Below are 20,288 nucleotides of genomic sequence, written 5' to 3' on the forward strand. Positions count from 1 at the left end.
CAGCATGTTCCAAAAAACAGATACAGTCCATTTATTCTGGAAGACAGAATGGCAAGGAGAACAAGTTGCGTCTGTTGCATCAGCTTCTGGTGTTTATTCCCAGCTGTGGCTAAGTTGCCTTGCAGGCCTCTGGTGTGCTTTGTTTGTAAAACAGATGAATGACACATACCGGACCTTTGGATTAAAGATTATGGGCAAAGGTTGAGAATGAGGGTTGAAGTAATGAGAAATACTGACTCTAGTCAAAATACTAGTCAAGCAGAATGCATCTGACCCAGGCAGCTTCCTGTAAGCCAAGTAGTATTTGCAGAGCTTGTATGGTGGCTGTAAGTGCCACCATACTCTGGTGGATAACAAGAGAAGATTCTTTTGGACCTCAGAAAATGAAAGTTAAAAGCCATTTAGTATTTTGTTTCGTGTACCCAGAGTAAGCCATATCAGAATCAGCTTTTGCAAACCAGTTCAGTCATATAACTCAGAACGTCCTTTTCCAGTTATACCCAGATTTCTTCCCGACCTCCAGTAACTGTGTTAAAGAAATGAATCTGTAGGAGGAAAAGTTCAGCACTGAACGGTGAAGGACAATAGCCTAATTCCCTTCAGTATTACTTTCTCTGCTTCTTTGTTTGCATTGCCATTCTCTTCCCCACCAACTCTGTATGAATCCACAGTGACACTTGAATTCTATTAAATGTCACCTATTAATTGTGCCTGTGTTTCAGGATGGAAAATCAGGCCCTAGACTAGCCTATCTGCTCCTTTATTCTTTCTGAGCACAGCTGTTCCTTACATACCCCTGAAGCACCACGCTACAACCACATGGCCATGACTCACTGGGGACCGCCTCAATACCTGGGAAGTTTGAGCTATTCTGTCTCCCCTCGCGTTCCCTCATTGGATAATTAATCAAGAAATTTCAGCAGGAAAACCCAATCCTGCTATCCTAGATACAGGAAGTCAAGTAGTTTTCTATAGTTTTACTGTATTTGTGAACTACACTAGAGAGAGACCTGGGGCCCTGGAACAGTGGTATGGATTGACTCGCATCCTCAGGACTAGAACCCCGTGACGTAGCGTGGCCAAGCCCATGTGGAAAAGCGTTTGGCTGAGATCTCTTCTGGGTCTTATGTGTTGTCCGAGACGTACTTCTTATTTTCTGTCTTCCTCTTCCATTCACAATGCCCAGGCAGCAGGGGCATCTTGAATGGAAGCCTGCAGCCTGCTGCTGCCTGAAGGCTTCCTGAAGTTCCTGGTTGTTCCTGAAGTTCTCCAATAGCCAGACTTTGAAGGCACCTGAACTTGGCACAGTCAGCTCCCATACTGTCTGTGTAAAGCAGGCTACCCTGTTAGCTGGGCTCAGATTTCCTCTTGGGATCTTGGCTCATTCCAGACAAGATAGCTCATTCCAGAAGGGAGACTGACAGTGACGTAGCAGTGACATGTACTAACATGTGAACTTCAAGAACTGCCATGGGACCAGTACACAGGAATAAGCCAAACTGACAGCGCTCAGACTGGGATGAACCTATGTTAGGCTCCCCAGACAGCTCCCACATGGTCACACGCAACCTGTTATTTATAGTCTATTATATTTAAATGTGTTTCCCTACCTCTCCCACTTACGCACACATTTCCATCGGAATGGAGTAAAGATATTATTTGGAAGTTCTAACTTCCAGCTATTGCTGCACACTCATCAGCAAAGAATACCTCTTTGCAGGCTCCCATCACTATGTCACACTGCTCATTTCTTCTGAGAATAAGACATGTTGTGCCGTTCTGTGGGCAAGCGCTTTTAATTCTAATGCACAAACAAGATGCTTGCAGGTGTGACTCACGCCTTAGTTGTAATGTCACTGAAGCTTAAAAGTGACAGACAGAAGCTGAGATAATTATTTTGAGTGTGAGACAGTGAAACAAATTGCTGAGTCCTTAGTAGCAGTAGTGTGCTGCAGACTATCAAAACCCTTCAAAAAAATCACCCTGTCAAATTCATAGGATCTTTCTAGGTGGCTTTCCCTTGTCTTTAAGCAACACGTTCTGGATTCTGTTTAAGTAGATCCATTAGAGATTGGCCCACAGATGCATAAAAGTTTTTGAGGAAAAAAGGTGTGCATTTGCAGGATGTGTGTGTCGGGGGGGTGTGAGGAGGGGGAGTGAGAGAGCGGGAGTGAAAGCAGATATCCGCACACACACCTGCACGCAGACCCTCACAGTTTTTTACACTGAAATTGTGCGTGGCACAGTGAGGAGCATCCCCAGGCACTTTTGACATCTCCACTCAACTTGGGCTTGGGTATTTCTTGGGTGCTGGGTATTTCTCAAGCAAGTGCTAGCCATAGTCAGCAAATACCAGTTTGTTCGTTAAATGCTGCTATCGCTTCTTTTATTTCATGCAATGAGAAAATTGTGGTTAAAAAGGATAGCCTGGTGTATGACACTTAAAGAGGAAGTTTTTAGGGATCACCTTGCTAAAATATCTTGGCTAAGTTACTGGCACATCATTGCTTAAGAGGAAGTGTTACAATGCAGAAACAATTGGTTTGCGGTTTTTTCCCCATTGCTATAGATGAAGGTTTTTAACTGTCCACTTTACCGTACAGTTCTTCTGTTAAAAAGAAGGATTTTTCTACTCAGTCCAATCTTTCAGCTTTCAAATGTGTGTTGCCATTTATTCAAGCTCTGCTCAGTGGAGATTTATGAGGGAATCAATAGCCTTTTGCCCATCGTATGCACCTGATTCCCTCCCAGCCTATGTTCTGCTCTTAAGCAGGTAAGCATTTCGATGGTATTACACTTGGCAGATGCACTGAGGCGGTCATTAACTAAGTAAGCACCATCAAACCAGGCAAACAGCAGATGCTGTTGAGGGATGCTAGCACAAGTAGGTCAGGTCAATAATGCAAATTATTTCAAATAATAGTACATGGGTGAACACTGGTGTCCTACGAGTTCGTGCAATCAGTTCTCCTAAAACTGTGAGAATGGGGTAACCGTGCCTCTTTTAAGCTCCATGAGGGACAAACAATACCTGTCATTTCTATCCTCAAGCTTCTGCTCTGTGGATGGTTGTTTTTTATTAATTTCCTCAGCTTTTCAAGCCTATGCCACATAAAGCCAGCACAGCATGAGCTCTATGCCTAGAAGAGGTAAAGTGGCGTCATCTGCACTCAGGCCTCATTACACATTTTTACACAGGTCCCAGCAAGTGAGAACATGGCCAGTCTTGCTTAAGTGTATTGATTTAATATCTTTCCTCCTAAGACCTCACTGCTGGACATCTCCTTACTTTGTCTGTATTTTAAAGTGCCTTTGCCTTTCACACTAATTTTAACAAATAGTTAAAATGGCATTGCAGTTTGCTGACTCTGAATCTCCAGGAAGGAATCTAGCCCGTAGTCTGTTCTTGGCACAGATATTCCCATTAACACAAGATTAATTCATACCTGAACTATTCTCTGATTCATTAAGTTTCATGCTAAAAAGATAGTTTGCAGTTTGCCGTGACTACTTCTGCTCTATTTGCAGTTTTATAATATTTAACTCCTGTATGGCAATGTATGGATTATCTTCTTTTCCCTATTTGTCCCTTTTGGAAAATTCAGGAAAGAAAAATACTGAAACAACCTATTCATAATCTCAAAATGTAGTGTACTCCAACAACTCAGAGCCCTTCACAAAACATAATCCCACAGAGAAAGCTAACATACGGTACATTATTCAGTTGCCCGTTCCTTATGCACAAAGAGACTTTCTTTTTTTTTTCTTTTTCCTTTTTTTACTTACCAGCCATGCTTCCTTTCTCCTCTGTGCCTTGGACTTTGTATTTCTGTGAGAAACTGTAGGCCTATATGATAAGACTTGAAGCTCTGGTTGTGTGGCAGCATTTATAGAGAAAACTTTAGGCCTCTCCTTATGTTCAAACCAATTATAATTCACATTAGGTGGGTGAGGCGGATAAGTCATACCAGTGGGCATGTAAACTTCCTAGTGACCATATATTAGCTCATGGGTTTTAACACATTGCACTTATGCAATTTAGGCTATTTATCCAGAGGGTTGACTGAGATGCTTAGAAAAGAAGAGCATTTAATTGCAATCCTGGTATCCAGAATTTCATATACAATGATGCGTCACTTGGGAAGGGATTTTTTTTGAGTCAATATGAATTAATATATTTTCCCAGTATGATCCACAGATGAGTATTCATGCAATAAAAGTACATATTCGTAATAAAATTTGTAGGGTTCCCTCCATATGAGTGTACTCGTAAGTCTGGAAAAAAACCCCGAAACTTTTCATTTACCTCATCAGTCCTTTTTTGGGGATCACCACAGTAATGCCTTGGTGTCAGCCCCTCCTTCGAGTGTCCGTGAATTATACTAATGGTATTAGTGCTGTAAATGTAATGTAAGCTACTATTAACTTGACAACCACTGAATGCTGAATAGCTCTGAGGAGTGGATCTCAAGTGGTAACTCTCCCTGCACAAAGAGAAACTTCATCCTCATAAAATAAAACACTCATTTTGTAGCAGGTACAAATTACAATTATAATTTGTGCTTCTATGGTGGTTACTCGTCTAGTTTCTGACTATAAAGACACAACAAAATATGTTAAAATACTTTGATCTGCACATATAGGACATTTTATAGACACAAAGAAAACGAATTTGTTAGCATGGCCTTACAATGTTTCTGGTTTTCAGTCTAATTCTTCATTTTTCATATCAGCCCTCTAGCAATTTGATCACGGATCTCTCTCTCTCTCCTTATACAGGAACTTCCATTTCCTTACACTTACACAGATCTGAACAAGGTATTTTGTCTCATTTTATTATTACTTCATCTCACTTATCTACAAAGAGAAGAGACTGAAGCAATCTCAGGAATGTTAGTGCTTACCTTGAAGAACTTGAAGGGCAGAAATTTCATAAGATCAGAAATGGGCAAGCACAATATCTATGTATAAAATGGGGCAAGAGCATGAGAGAGTTGAGAAATTATAGTTGACTTCAACTAGTTTGATGCAGTTCCTGGAAAATACTGAAATAGATGAACTTGTTAGCATCTAGAAGATGATTAACAGCTAGCATTGGGTTGCCAAGAAGTCAATCAAGCCCATTTAATTTTTGGTCCTTGACAGATCAATACACCAGAGAAGTAAGAAGCGGCAGCTATCATACATACTGACTTTCATTTGCAACAAGATCCCGCATGGTATTTTCATAAGCACACTTTGGAAACACTGATTACACAAGATTTCTATTAGTTAACTTCATAACTTGTTGTGTAAAAACAAATGCTGCATCGTTTCAATGGATCACTCTCAAACTGGGAGGGCACAGCCACTGAACCGCCATTAAAAGCTGCCTTGGAATTTTGACATTGGTTAAATATGCTCTTTCTGTAGTTACTAAGACTTCAGCTGAAGTACTATGTTAGCCCTGGGCTAACCTCAGCTGGATAATGTCAAGAATACAGAGAATGGAGAGCTTAAAAAAAATCAGAATGATGAAGTTGGATCTGTCTAAAACAGAGGCAACTGCAGAGATATGATGATGATTTTTGAAAAAGGTGAAAAGTGGTTATAGAAAGAGGGGGCCAGCTGAGGAGTCACAGTCTTAAAAACTTTAGTCTTTGACAAAAGACACTGAAGTGGAGCATAAAATGAAAATGTTGGCCGTGCAGAAAAGTACTCAGCTAGACCCTCTAGGTAGATTGTAAAAACTTTAGTAATTTTTCCCATGGAGATTAAGAATGGACTGAATGCACATTTGTCAAGGATAATATATATGTGCATAGCTGAGCTGTACTTGGGGAATTATTTCGATGTCAAAGCTGTGACAATTACACTTTTTCCCTCGTTTGCATACTCTTGGGACTTGACGCTGAACTGTATGGTGTGGCCTTAGTAGGGAAACTAAGTATTCTGCGTCCAGTGCTGAGTCAGTCTCATTTGCCTTGCTATTGCTTTATTGCTGTGACCGGCTTGCCCACGGTGAATAAACTTCACATTGTGTCCGATGGTGAAGGGTTACTGAGTTCCTGACTAATATGACACACAAGCCTCCAGACTGCTTGCATGTCATGTTCATCTTAAGGACTGCTCATTTCAAAGAAGTAATAGAATGTTTCACAGCGAAATAATGTTAGCACTGTATCTGCCCAGTATTGAATCAGTTGAGATTCCTGATTCTGCCACTATAAGCCAGTTCACAAGAATCACCAGGAAGCCCCACAGTGGTCTTTCTTGATTATCTTGTGAAGGGAAAACCTGTCCTGTCTTCAGTCACTTGGATACTTATTCCCTGAAAGAAGGAATTTACAAAAGTGACCTGAAAATAACCACATATTTTTCTTGTGCAGAGAAAAGCTGACTCCTTTTTAGAATCCATTAAAGTTCATTGACTTTTTTGTGCCTTACAGCAATGTTACACATGCTAATTATGAGTTGTGCAAATAATGTTCTAAACATTTCATTTCTTCATTTAAGATCCACTAGTCCTTACATTGTCGGGGTTAAAAGGTACCCATGGCTTTGCTTCACTTTATTGTATTCCTCTATAACATCATGCCACAAGATACGATAATATAACCCTCCAAATTACGTAATTCCAGACTTTTCAGTCTCTCTTCATGCTTATGTCTAAGCTTGAATATGTCATGCATTTCTGAAACTTGTTCCATTTCTTCCGTATACCTTCTGATATAAAGGAAAAAGAATTGAACGTGATGCAGCAGGGAGAATACACTAGCAATAAGATGGTGACAATGATTTTTAGTATTTTGTGATCTATTTTCTATTAATACAATTTTTGTTTGTTTGTTTGTTAGTCAAGTGTTTGCTCAGCTCAGCCCACAAGACTGTATTTGTTCATCTTATACAAAGGAACGGTGTCATAATGAGATATAAAACAACATGACCCTGGCCAAGATATTTAGATGTGTAGACAGGTAAAAACAGGCATATTGGAAATCTTGCAAAGAGACGCTGCACAACAATCTGGTGGGTGGAATCCATAACAAGAAAGGACAGGATTGGAGAGTATGAAATGAACTTGCAAGGGACTTGTAAATAACAGGCTCAGTGAGCTGATAACTGCAAGGACAATGCTGCAATAGATGGAAAGGCAAGCGGAATCAATTGTTTGAGATGGAAGAGAATATTGTTATTAGAGAGAAGCGAAACAAGTGTGAGAGACTGAGGAGCAGGATTAAGGAGAACAGGAATTGGGATGGAGCATAGCAGGAAGTGAAGAAGATGCAAAATTCATACATTTGAGACAAAAGAGAAATAGAGAAATTAGAGATGGAAAGTTAGGCAGGAGTACAGCTAAGGGGAAGAGGAAAATCACACATTCTGATATATTTTCACGGAAGAAATATTCCCCTGCAAGAGGAAAAAACATCACAGAAATGAAGGAACCTAGGGGTGAGGCAAAGATGGAGAAAACTGAACCATAATGACGGTTTGGTATTCATTAAAGTGCAACAAGAGTAGAACTGAGGAAGAGGAGAATGAAATTTGTGGAAATGACATCAGGAGGAGGTACTGGGAGAACCCCTAGCCTGAGGATGGTTGGCAGGATATAAGTATGAGAGAGAGAGAAAGGGGACAAAGGAAATGGAAGCTTTAAGAGTCTCAAAGACCAAATCAAGCAAAAGTGAGGAAATGGTGAGTAAAAAAGTACATCATTAGCATATATACAAAGAGCGTATTTCAATTCCTGTAATGAAATCCAACATGGTCTCTAAAATAGAATTAGCAAGACCTAATGTAAGAAATCTCATATGCCCATAGCTTTTCCATGTTTTCCAGCTGCATCTGCTGGTCTCATAAGTGACTGTTTCACTCTGCAAATCTTGTTTGTTGTGTAACCCTGGACCATTACAGCTACAGCAACAGTACTACTAGAATTTCACTGGTATTTTGGGAATGCTGAATTTGTCCTAAGAATTTAAAGCAGTACTTCACCTGGAACTGAGAGCTCGCAGCTATGTCCACAAATACTTTGACTCATAGCTAGACATTTTCTCCTTTTAGCTGAAATCATGTAGCGCTGAGCTCTGCATAACTAGGATGTTATGCAGCAACTTTGGCAGTGGACCTGCACCTAGCAGTCGGCAAAGTAGGAAACTGCCAAGGACAGAGGCTGCTGGGGAGTCAGCAAGATGCCTTCCTTTTCTTCTGTCAGAGTGCTGGAAAGTCCCAACAGTTTTTACTGCTGCCAGGGGCGGCAACTACTGCAGGAGTAGGGGCTGCCTCTCCCAGAAGCACTGGTCACCATCCACACCAGCAGTCCCTTTTCTCCTGGGTGCTCCCCACAGCTCTACCATGCATCTCTCCCTCTCCTTATTCTGTTATCTTGCAGTGGAGGCAGTCAGACAGGAGTTTAGGCGTTTAGAAGGGCTGTAACTAGATAGTTAGGAGTTCATTGTATATTCCATAGTGGATAATTGTGTCTGACGCTGTCTCTGAAAGAAAATTCTTTGGAATCTATGAGTGCCAAGGAACAGGTCATGCCCACAGTATACTGGGCCACAAACACTGTATCATGGGTTTTCTCCCCACTCACTGGCATGGCATTAACCTGAGCTAACCAAACCTGTTCTGCAGAATCTAGCACTGTACACAAGCGCTGCCTCTGTAGCTCACCTTTACTCACAGCCGCACGACTTTTCTCAGTTTCAAATCAGACTGAAGAAACCTCTGGACACCAGTGTGTCATCTTACTTAGCTTTGAGGCCGTCCTGTGCTTGGTTTGAGTTCCTTCAGCATCTGGTCAGTTTGGAATGCATGACTATGGCTACAGTGGAGTATAATCCATTTAGTTTCCAAACTAGACTGAATCTTAGTCTGACTGGAGTAGAGTTGACCAAATTTTGGGGAGAGATTGTTGAGCAAGAAACACAACAATCAAACCAAGGGACTTTCTGAGGATTATTTCCAAGGCCTATGTTTGCATTTTAGAAAGTTAAGTGAGTTTCACTGCAGATTTAAAGAAGCATTAAAACGTTAAAGAAGCTGCCTTGTTTGTTTCTTTTTATGGATGAGGCAAATGAATCTTCTCTAGCTGTACAGGAAGGCAAGTGCTTTCTATTGTAAGGTGGCTGCTGTCATTTGTAACCAGGAGACAGGTTCAACAGCAGAAACTTACTATTTTGGACAGGATTTACTTTTGAAAGTCTGAAGCCACTTTTAACTGTGAAAGAGGGGAAGGGACATGGGTGAGTAACATGTTCTTTGCAGCTATTACAGCTTTGATACTATCCATTTTGTGTCCCCGGAAGCACAATAATTTCACTTCATAATTTTAAGAACATCCATAACACTTATCAGCCTACCTTGAACTCTTTTTTTTTTTTTTTTTAAAGGTAGTATCTGTAGTGACTAGGATTCCTATTTTATAGCCAGGGAAACTGGCAAGATAGGTGCCATGACTTGGCACTGTAAGTAATCTGACATCCTAAATCCAATCCCAGTACATTACTGTCAGCCCTTTTGTCCTATTTAATCATGCATTTCATGATAAAAATATTGGAATAATGTTTCCCTTTGGAAATTTCTTTAGCAAATAACCTTGTAATAAATGATACTGCAGTAATTTATCCTTTGTATTTAGCAGAATAACCAGTGGCATGACTCGGTGGCTACACAGGGAAAGAACAGGTCGCTGGTACCAAATAGCCCACAATTTTTAAACTACTGCCGTTGGTATTAACAGTAACATTGACAATTGCAAATTATTCTTTTTTCTTTCCATTCGATTAAAAATACTCAGTAGCATTCTGAGAAGCCATGAAATCTGCAGGGCTTTTTAACCTGCAATTTATGTTTTGCATCTGAAAACTGATTTCTAAGCCTCACGTATTCAGGTAAACAGAAATACTCGTTTTCTTGGCCCTCCCTCTGTTCAGGTTACTCATATTAGCACAGTTGTGCATGTGCCACTGTACAACAGTGTTTAGGACATTTCCTGTAATTTCATACTCAGGACAAGTTTTGAGAAACCAACTTGTTTTAACAGTTATTTCTTCTTTGTGAACCGTGAAATAAGAAGTTATTGCTGTAATAGCGGAAGATGTAAGCATGCCAAATCTCTTCCTTTGGGCAAAAAGGGGGAAAAAAGTATTGCCTCAAAAAGGCAAGCTATTTCAAGTTTGCTGTGTCCTCACTTCTTTGATGTTCTTCTGTAAGCACACGCTATTAGGTTTTATTGAGTTTTTTAAATAATCAGCTGGGAACAGGTACTGATGTAAAATGAATATAGCAAAGCTAAATGTGAGACTGCATAGAAGGGGAAGGTGATTTTATTTTAAACAAGACTGATTTCAGCCACTCATGCTCATTCTCCTACAGATTTCAGTCAGTCAGTCTTTCATACTTGTTTTCCATACCCACATATTAACAAGGACCAAGACGTGTATGTCTGGCTAGTCTGACCAGGATTATTTGTGGTGAAGCAGAGACAAAGGATGCCAGATTTGGAGTCATCATCACGTTTCCTGGGTTCTTTTTGCTGGGTGACCATGTGCTCATTTTGGAAGTGCCTTTTGTACCCTTCAGGGATCCAGGTCCATGAGTCATTAAGCAATGTTGTTGATTGACTGCCTGTCTTTTTGTCTCCTGTTCTGCGAGTAGTCTAGTTTTAGGCTGTCCTTTGTTTTCCCAGACTGTGAGTTTCAAGACTCTGACCATGATCTCAATGACCTGCTGGTGCTGTCAAGTCCCATCATTCTTTTGTCCCTTCTTTTCTTGTAATTCCTTCTGGTGCTTTCATACATATATTTCTGCACGTAATTTATTCATTTCAACCTTAATGTTTCTATTACAAATCTCTGCATTACAGAAGTACATCAGCTCACACAAATGAGCGAGACAAGGACAGTGTCTCAAACAGGTGACAAGCTATAGAGAGTATCCTGGGCTGAGTACTGTACCCGTCACACTGAAATTACATTTGGAATGACTTTTGCGCTGGTCATTCTGACAGAATAGCATTCATTACCAATGAAAGTCCATCAGCGTAAACTAGCTCACCCACTTGTTAAGGCATGAAATGTGCTTGGGATTTTGGTGAGTTTTTAGTCACCAAACTCAATGCTGTGAACACTTTGGGAAGGAGAACAGTAAGATGAATGTTCTGGAATGACTGGAAATGTATCAGTGCTCTTTCATATACTATTGCTCCATTGAGCACTACCCAACAGTAACAACAGTGCTATACAGGCTTCTGTAAGAGGAGTTCATGAATTTAGGTACCAGTAGATTTGTCTGTTCTTTCACCTATAGATCTGGTTTTGGTTGAATAATGGCCTACAGTTCCTGGAAGCTCATTAAATGGCATCCATCTTGTAGGTAATTAATGACTGAGAGAACTAGGGGTTAAGCATGTTCATATGAGGGTTTGAGAGAGAATACCAAATAGTACAATAATCTTGAACCAGAATAAAAACGTTTTATGGAAGATGTTGCAGGTGAGTATAAGATGATGCTCCTACCTGTCTAATAACCAAAGGTTAACTGCTGTATTTGATGTCTCCAAGATTTTAACCCTGTAGTGCATGAATGATGGATTAGGACATTTCCTTGGAGGGAAACAAAACAAACCATAAAAAACCCCCACCACCATGCTAAAGAGAAAAGAACATGCATGGATTGAACAGCATCTCAGCTAAAATGAAAAGTAAAGTTTCTTTGTTTGTTACACAGATGGAGCCAAAGACAGCAAATGTTAAAAGGTAACAGACAGAAGATCAGTGAATGGGCTTAGCAGACCCATGATATCGCCACGAGCTCCTACAGAAGGAAGTGTTCCAGCTTGGTTAACTACGATAATTATTGGTAACAACTGTTCGTTATTTCTGTCTCCTACTTACACCCTGTCACTATTGTTAACTGTATCTTGTTTAGCTTTGCTTCGGATGGTTCTGTTTGTAATCTTACATGCATGTGTTAAAACATAAAGGTACCATGCTTAGTTTTTAGATTGTCATGGCTGAAGTCGACGACACCAGACAAATATAAACAAACTAAAGTAATATAACCAAACAGATCCAATTGAAAGCACCTCCACCTCCAAATAAGAGAAACCAAGTTTCTCATGGTGATTAGGAGAATTGCTCACCAACATGTACTGCAAAGTCTGAATATGTAACATGAAGTATGATACATACACATATACTTGTGTGTGATGAAGCACTATTTTTAAAAACTACGAGACACCAAGTTATTGTCCTAGGTAGATGGTTGTCAAGTGACTGCGGCTACGGAAGAGGAAGTGGGAGAACTATCTAAATTACAAAGTTGAGAGATCAATTTTAGTAAGGCTCAATTAGTGCTGCCCCAGGAATTGTCAGTGGGGAAACGGGAAGGCAGGTAGAAGAAAGATTCAAGCTTTATGTCGAAGAAAAGCTGCTGCTTCTCAACTCCAAGTTAAAGCAGCTTTAGGAGAACTTAATTTTTCACAGCAGTGCAAGGTAACTTTGTTGGTATCAGCAGACCACAATGAAAATTACTGGAAAGGTTTGGAATGGAGCTGGAACAAGGAATATGCTGCTGCTTTCACTGAATTTAAATATGCAGCTGTAAACTCCCACCTTAAAATTCCTGAGACAAGGAAAGCCTTTTCCAGTAAGGATTTTCACGTTCACTGATACTACGGGAGTGGCACTGTTAGAAAGTAGAAGTGAGTGAAAGCGAGTACCAATAGCATTGGAATTGCACTACTTTGGGGTTGGATCAAAACTTCACCCAGTCTGAGACCCACACTGTTTAGCAGCAGTCTGGACTATAGCAGTCTTTCACACTCAATAGCCTCGTTGCAATCCAGTCTGCCTAGACGCTGCTGAAGTACATAATTCCCGTGAAATGAGTAGGCAGCAGAGTACCATCCGCCCAAGCGGCACAGCAGACACTAATATTAACGCATAGGGATTACTGTACATGAGTTACAAGAAGTGGGATCATCTCGCTTGTGCATTAATTGAACAACAGACAGAGCAGAGTTATACCCAAAACGTGGCCACAAAGTTCCAGAAAAATCAACCTCTAAAGGCTTCTTAGTCTAACGTAACTGGCCCTCCTTCTCTCCTACAGCATGCCCAAATATCATCCTATTCTGCTTCTAGAAGGGGGTGAGTGCGAGGTGTATTTGTGGCTTGTATGTTCTCATTTACCTTGCTTGTGCATATTAGATTGGCCTATATGCTTACTTTATTTCTTCACGTATTTCTGCAGAACATTGATTTGTGCTGCCTTTACGTTTCTGTAGGGTGATGGATTTGCTACACCTCCATCAAGAAGTGCTGGCTGACAAACTTGCAATGCCATAACAGAGAGTCCGAGTTGAGACTGCGGAGTTGAGATATGCAGGCGAATACTGCTTAGGAGCAGTTGCTGGCCTTGCTTGACCGATAGGCACTGGTGACTACAGCTGATTTTGTCAGACTTGAACAGGTTTATTGCAGTTGCAGAAACTTTTAGTCTGGCTTTAACACCCTACAGTAGTAGCATGTATGTGTTTACGAATTACATTAATCCTAGGACATTAGGGGCTGACTGCCCACCGCCACGAACAACTACAGGCTAAGGCCTGCAGACCTCTACAAGCTATCGCAAGGGGAGAACGGTCAGACCGCAAACACCTCTGCAAAGGCCCTCGGAGCTTTGAGCTGTAACTCAAAACTTCCACCAACCCCCAAACTCATCCCGCCCTGCCCCAAAGCTCCCAACTGCCCCCAGCGCTATCCGAACCCTGCCCCGAAGCTCCCACCAAGCCTGACTCGGGGTCCGCAAAGCTCCCAGCGGCCGCACAAGCCTCGTCCCAAAGCTCCACCGACCCTCAATCGCTCCGCACCCCGCCTCGGGGCCGGCACCTGCGGGTGACAGAAAGGACAGCCGGGGTCACGGCGGGGCAGGGGGAACCCCCTCGGGCTGCCCCGAGCGCCCCGTCCCTCAGCGGCCAACCGGCGCGCGGCTCCGCGCCGCCCACGGAGAGCTCACGCCGCGGCACGTGCGCAGGGTGTCCGGGAGGCGCTGCGCTGCGCTGCTGCCACCTGCCGGCTGCCGGCCGGCACCGCACGCGCGGGGCGCGGGCGCACACCCAGCCCCCGCCCCGCTTGCTGCCGCCCTCCCCCGCGCGCCCGCAAGGCCTGCAGCCGGCTGCGCCACGCATGCGCGACCCGCCGCGCCCTGTTGATGCCAACCCCGCCCGCGCAAGCGCAGTCTGACGGGGCCGCCCCCCGCTGCCCTCCCCGGCACGGCAGCCGGCAGGTTCGCGCGTGCGCAGTGCATCCCGCGTCGCCGTCAGGCTGCGGCAGTGCGGTCGGCTGGCCGGAGTTGTGGGCGGCGGCGGTGCTTGCCGCCCCTTGCTGGGGCTCGCAGGCCGCCCGCGCAGCTGGTTGCTGCTGCTCCGCAGTGCTCGCACAACGGCACTGCGTCTGCCCGCTGCCCCCCCCGCTCGCGTCCCTGGGACGGGCCCAGCTGCCGGTGCAGGCGTTGCTGGGCGTCGTGCCGGCTGTGAGCAGCACGCGCTGGTGGGCACGCACGAGGCCTGCGCCGCTGACCGCGGGCACCGGTGTGGGCGTGAGCACGTGGGGTGTCCCCGTGCTGCAGGCGCCTTCTGGGGGCTGCGTCGTCCCTCCGCTCTCCGGCGCCATCGCCGCCTTCGCGGCCGGCGAGCGCGCGCTGCCCGGGAGCAGCACGGCGCCGAGGCGGGGCGGGCTGGTGCCGAGCGCCGCGGGGTCCCTGTGAGGGCAGTGCGGCCCTTCGGGTGGCTGCAGGCAGCGCGGGCCGGAGGTCTCCTGCCCGTTGGGGCCATCGCTGCCTGGAGGCAGAGGTGGAGCGCCCTGGCTGGGCTCTGCTCCTCAGCGGGAGCACAGGGCACGGCCTGCCCAGAGCGCGGATTTGACTTTCCCTTTTCCTCGTATCATCGTTAGGGCCGCGGTTCCTCCCCAGCACCAGAGCGTGCGTGCGCTTGCCCCTGTGCACACAGCCTGGAAGCACGGGGAGGCACTGGAGCAGGATTTTGGCTCGGCATCCCAGGGAGGGCAGCTTCTCTTCTGGCAGGCGTGCCCTAGAGTGCTGGGAAGTCACAAGGAGGTTTAAGACCAATGTACTGAACAGATTCAAGGTCGGTGTTCAGTCAGGCACAGTGAGTGCAGCTGTGAGTTAACTACTTGAGCATTGTATTGGGAGGAGCAAAACAGGCAGTTGCAGGCACCCTGAGCCCTCTCCCACCCCCAGGCACAGGCTGTGGGAGCCAGTTAACCAGGACACCAACTGGTTGAAAACCACAGTGAGCATGAGCCATGCTGAGCCATGCTCAGCCCATACAGCTGACCCAAAGTCACTGGTATGCGCTAAGCACCCTTCTGGAATGGGACCTCCATTCTCACACCATACTAGCACCTCCCTTCCCTAAGGGCCCAACAGAGCCCCCCTGATCAGTTCCCTGCAAGACCCTAAACCACCAATGTATTTTGCCCAAAACCCTCAATGACCCTCAAACCCTGCCCCAGCACCCTCAGGCCCCAAAACACCTCTGGACCCTGCCCCCTTATCGGCACCAACTCCAGAATGTCCCTGGAAACCTGTCACAAAATGTTATGAATTACCATCTTTACCAAAAGGTTTGTAAAGGCTGGAGGGACAGGTGGAGCTGCCTGGCTATGTGGCACAGAAGATTATGGAGCTTATGTAAGGTGTAAAACCCAATCTAGACAAGAAGCACGTCCTAAATAATAGAGAAATGAAGCTTTAAGTAGCGTCAGGAGAAGTGGTTCCATCAATCTCACTTGGAGCTTTTGTGAAGTGCTCTGAAATTCACAACCTCATTAGTCTCTGGTTTGTTTTGCTGGAACAACTTGACCAGAAGCAGCTCCACCCAGTGATGTCAGTCAGTCGTTTCAGTCATCCTCTCTGAGGCAGGCATCCATGTACAGGAACAGTTTAGGTGAGGTATGAAAAAGGTAGTGAGGTTGAAAGTGAGGGAAGCAAATTAAGTGCTGTTGCTCTTTCATGTACTTAAAAGAATGAGAGAATTGTGGGTTAAGCAGGTATATATGAGGGTTTGAGAGAGAATGCTGAACAGCAGAATAATATTGAATCAGAATAGAAAAAAAATTTATAGAGGATTGTGCAGGCAAATATTAGGGGATGCTCCTAGTTGTCCAGTAGTCAAAGCTTAACCGCCATACTTGATGTTTCCAAGACGTTTACGCTGTCATGTGGGATGGCAAGAAATGTATTAAGACCTGTCCTTTAAGAAAAACAAAAAAAGAGCACAGTAAAGAGAAAAAGAACATAAATATAGGTATAAACATCTCATTTGCAATGCAAAATTTATTGTTTATTATAGAAATGGAATAAATAATAGCAAATCCTGACAGAGAAAAACAGCCGAGCAGGTTTTTCTGAATTATGGCAACTGAATCGGATGAAAGAAGCAAAAGCAAAAATGCAATTTAGCTGACCCTTGGTAATACCAAGAATACCTACAGAAGGAGATGTTCCCACCTGGCTGGCTAGGGTAACTACTGATAACAATGGTTGCTATTTCTGTTGCCTAAGGCCTGCACTGAGGACTAAGTGATCCTTTCCTACTCTGTGGATATTATCACCCGTATCTGGCTTAGCTTTGTTCGTTTCCGTGTTTTTTAAAATCATATTTGCATATGTGAAAAAGGAAAGATATAATGCTTACTTTTTAGATTAATTGCTATGGCTGAAGTTGAAGAGATCAGAAAAAAGTAAGCTGGCTGAAAAAATGGGTTGAACTCAAAGTTGTCTCTATCTCCAAACAAGAAAAACCTGTGCTCTGGTCTTAGCGGAAAAAGTCAGTCACAGGCAGCCACTTATCACTGTGCACAGCTATTTGGCAGGTGTCTTGCTTGTTCAGGTAGAGGTGTATCTCTTGCCTTGCAGTCTTGATGCCAAAAAAATCAGGGGTTCAAGTTACAAAAGCCTTTCGACATCAAAGCAAGGCAACAGCTGGATTTCTGCCAGCACTGTATTTGAGCTATGTTGCTCGCCGGTCCTGCAGGCCAGGAGATCCATAGAGGAGTCTGAATTAAAGAAACCGAGTGTTCAAGTGTTCATTTTAAGGAGGTGAATGAGGCAGGCAAAGGAACTGAGCTGCTCGCCCGACATTGGCAGAACAGCCCATCCAGCCTACCAACTATTGCCTGTTGCCAGCGGCAAAGTGCAGCTGTGGCGCTTGCTGGCAGGAGCGGCAGGGAGTGCAGGGCTACGCTCCAGTACAGAGCTAGGATGGAACCATCGGGGCTCTGTGGTCATCTGCTGAGGACATCTGACCTACCAACATGCCAAAAGTTGGTACTGCAGCTCGGGGGCCACACATGCACATTGTCCAAAGGCAGTTGAAAAAAGCTGCAGAAGAATGTTGCAGTAATGACTGGCTGAAGTGATTAAATGGCAACTAAAATTCAATATCAGTAGCTGCAGAATATTGGTCATATTAAAAATAAATAATTAGGCACTGGATGTACAAAGTCAAGTTTTTAATTTGATACCCAAGCTTTGGAAAACCTTTCAGAGTTTTTGTGGCCCAGTCTCTGAACATTAGTTCAGACCTCTGTGCCAATCATAAAGAAACTAGAGCAATAGAATTATTAGGAAAGGAAAAGAAACCATAGCAGAAAACCTTATTAATTCCATGGTGCCCAAGTGCTAAACACTACAAGAATTATTCTTATGGTTTAGGCTTCCAAACACTTTTGAAGAACCTTAAGAATCTGCTTGCAAAGAAATGCCCAGTGCCATACGAGAAGTTTCTTGTGCAGCACAGAAAGAACTCCATTTCATAGGAGCCTAGGCTTCTGGACCACTAACCATCCTTACTTTAAAATCAGAAACTGTTCCTCCTGCCCTTCCTCTCTGTATATACCCCAGAAAGCTTCTTGTTGAGAAGCTCTGGGCTTCTCTCTCCATCAAATGACTTTCCTTTAGTTTGGAGGTTGTTTCCCCCATTAAAAAATGTCAGAAATACTGTTTAGAATCTACCTTAACTGTCAGAGTCTGGTCTCAGTGTGATGAAAAAAGCTACAGGAAACTACATATTTTTAGCTTCATTCCTGATTACTGGATAACTTTTATTCATGGATACTCATAAAATTGTAAAAAGCATTAAATCATAGAAATATCAGTATTTAGCATCAGTAAGTAAAACCCCTGCTGGTTTCAACAGCCTTTTTCAGACATAAAGTAGACGGGGGAAAGACTTTATGACAAGTTACCATGACTTGCAAAACCGCATTCCCACTTAACTCATCTTTTGATAAAGGTTCCAGGAAGCTTCCCAATTCCCAGTTAGTAGTGGAATTAAAGCTACAATTTCAGATACCTTTGCATTAGCAATCCATAGCAACTACAGAGGCTGGGCATTTACTGACTGATAAATAGCTTTATCCCTCTTTGCATGTGAAAGAATTAATTACAGGAAAGGTAAATTACCACGTCAAGATAGCAAAGGAGAGGACAAGATTCATCTTTTCCTCAGTCTGATTTTCTGCTGGGCCAAGCCACCTTGTTTATGGCTTCCAGAAAGCCACTGGTGGCCAGCACACACAGGCTTTTTCTCCTCCCAGAATAGCCAAATGCTAGCTAACCGTTAAAGTTGTGTTTTAATCACAGCTGAAAATATACTTCTGGATTCACGTTCCAGGAAAGTCATAAAAGGACACGCATTCTTCCAAATTCATGCCGTATTAGATGTGCGTCTGAACTTTGCATTGTCAGGTTTTGAAAATTGGCAGGGGGTGTAGAATTTAAACTGAAAAAACCTGATAAGCAAAAAAAATTTCCAGTATCTCTTTACAGTTATGCTGTCTAGATCTAAAACTGAAAGGAGAATGCATGCCCTGGTTTCAGCTGGGATAGAGTTAATTTTCTTCCTAGGAGCTGGTACAGTGCTGTGTTTTGGATTTAGTATAAGAATAATGTGACAACACACTGATGTTGCAGTTGTTGCCAAGTAGTGCTTGTGCTAGTCAAGGACTTTTTCACCTTCCCGTGCTCTGCCAGGTGCGCAAGGAGCTGGGAGGGGGCATGGCTGGGACAGCTGACCCCAACTGACATCCCACACCGTATGGCGTCATGCTCAGCGTATAGAGCTGGGGGAAGGAGGAGGAAGGGGGGGACGTTGGGAGTGCTGGCGTTTGTCTGCCCAAGTCCATGTGATGGAGCCCTGCCTTCCTGAGGTGGCTGAACACCTGCCTGCCCGTGGGAAGGAGTGAGTGAACTCCTTGGTTTGCTTTGCTTGTGTGCATGGCTTTTGCTTTCCCTGTTAAACTGTCTTTATCTCAAGCAATGTGTTTTCTCACTTTTACTTTTCTGATTCTCTCCCCCATCCTGCTGCGGGGGTGAGCGGCTGGGTGGGGCTGAGTTGCCAGCTGGGGTTAAACCACGCCAATGCATTAAGAATACTAGGCTAGGTTTTCGATGCCGTCTGGAGTAGTTGGCTCCCCTAAAGAGAGAAGAGGAGTAAATATTAAGTTATCTCCACAGGGATAAATTGGCTGGTTTTGTCAGTAGGACATTTCAAAGAATAATCCATATAGCTATACACACACACACACACACAAAATAACGAGCTTTCCAAAACAGAGATACACATAGAACTTGGCTTTTCTATGCAGGAAGATGCAACAGAGCTGTAATGACAAAGCAGGTAAGTTAGTTGTAACTGCCTTAAACTGGTCCTCCCAGTGACATTCTTTACTGCAGTTGAATGACATTCAAACAGATGCAAAATTGTTTCTTGCCTCTGAAAGCCAGAGGAAATGAGGGGAATCTCTCCCAGTCTCTCTCTCTCCAAATGAATTTTACCACTTATTAATAAAAGTAAGAAGGAAACATACCGGCAGCCACAGGAAATTGTTTTTGGAAAGCAATTTTTTGATCGATACAACTGAATGATCACTATTTAGGGTGATTATTAAAAATGAATTTCACTGTTCATATATTTTTGTGCATGAGGTCATTCACATGATTTGTTGCACAATATCACTCCAGCAGTACTACATTTTTTCCCCACTTGCTCATCTGGAGAAACCCCAGATGACGGACTACTCTAGAAACTCCCCCTAGCTGGCTTCAAACATGTTCAGCCTCATTAGTTTTAGACAGACCAGCTCATAAAAATCTTCAAACATCATGAGAGGTTCCATGTGTGTCCCAAAACCAATATACACAGCAAAGTGCAAGCTGGGTAAAACGGCAAAATCCCTCAAAATAGATTTAAAAGACAGCACAAACCTCTAGTC

At 43.7% G+C, this 20,288-nt stretch overlaps 1 long non-coding RNA gene across 1 annotated transcript in view; it reads left to right on the forward strand.

The window, feature by feature from the left end:
* Nucleotides 1–20,288, forward strand: part of LOC135315737 (uncharacterized) — a 138,858-nt gene that overhangs the window by 68,967 nt on the left and 49,603 nt on the right. The window contains exons 3-4 of the long non-coding RNA XR_010375229.1: nucleotides 11,716–11,847; nucleotides 13,277–13,428. This is a non-coding gene — a long non-coding RNA (uncharacterized LOC135315737). The remainder of the gene's footprint in view (nucleotides 1–11,715; nucleotides 11,848–13,276; nucleotides 13,429–20,288) is intronic.

This window comes from Phalacrocorax carbo, chromosome 14 (genome assembly GCF_963921805.1).
Source record: "Phalacrocorax carbo chromosome 14, bPhaCar2.1, whole genome shotgun sequence".
NCBI lineage: Eukaryota > Metazoa > Chordata > Aves > Suliformes > Phalacrocoracidae > Phalacrocorax > Phalacrocorax carbo.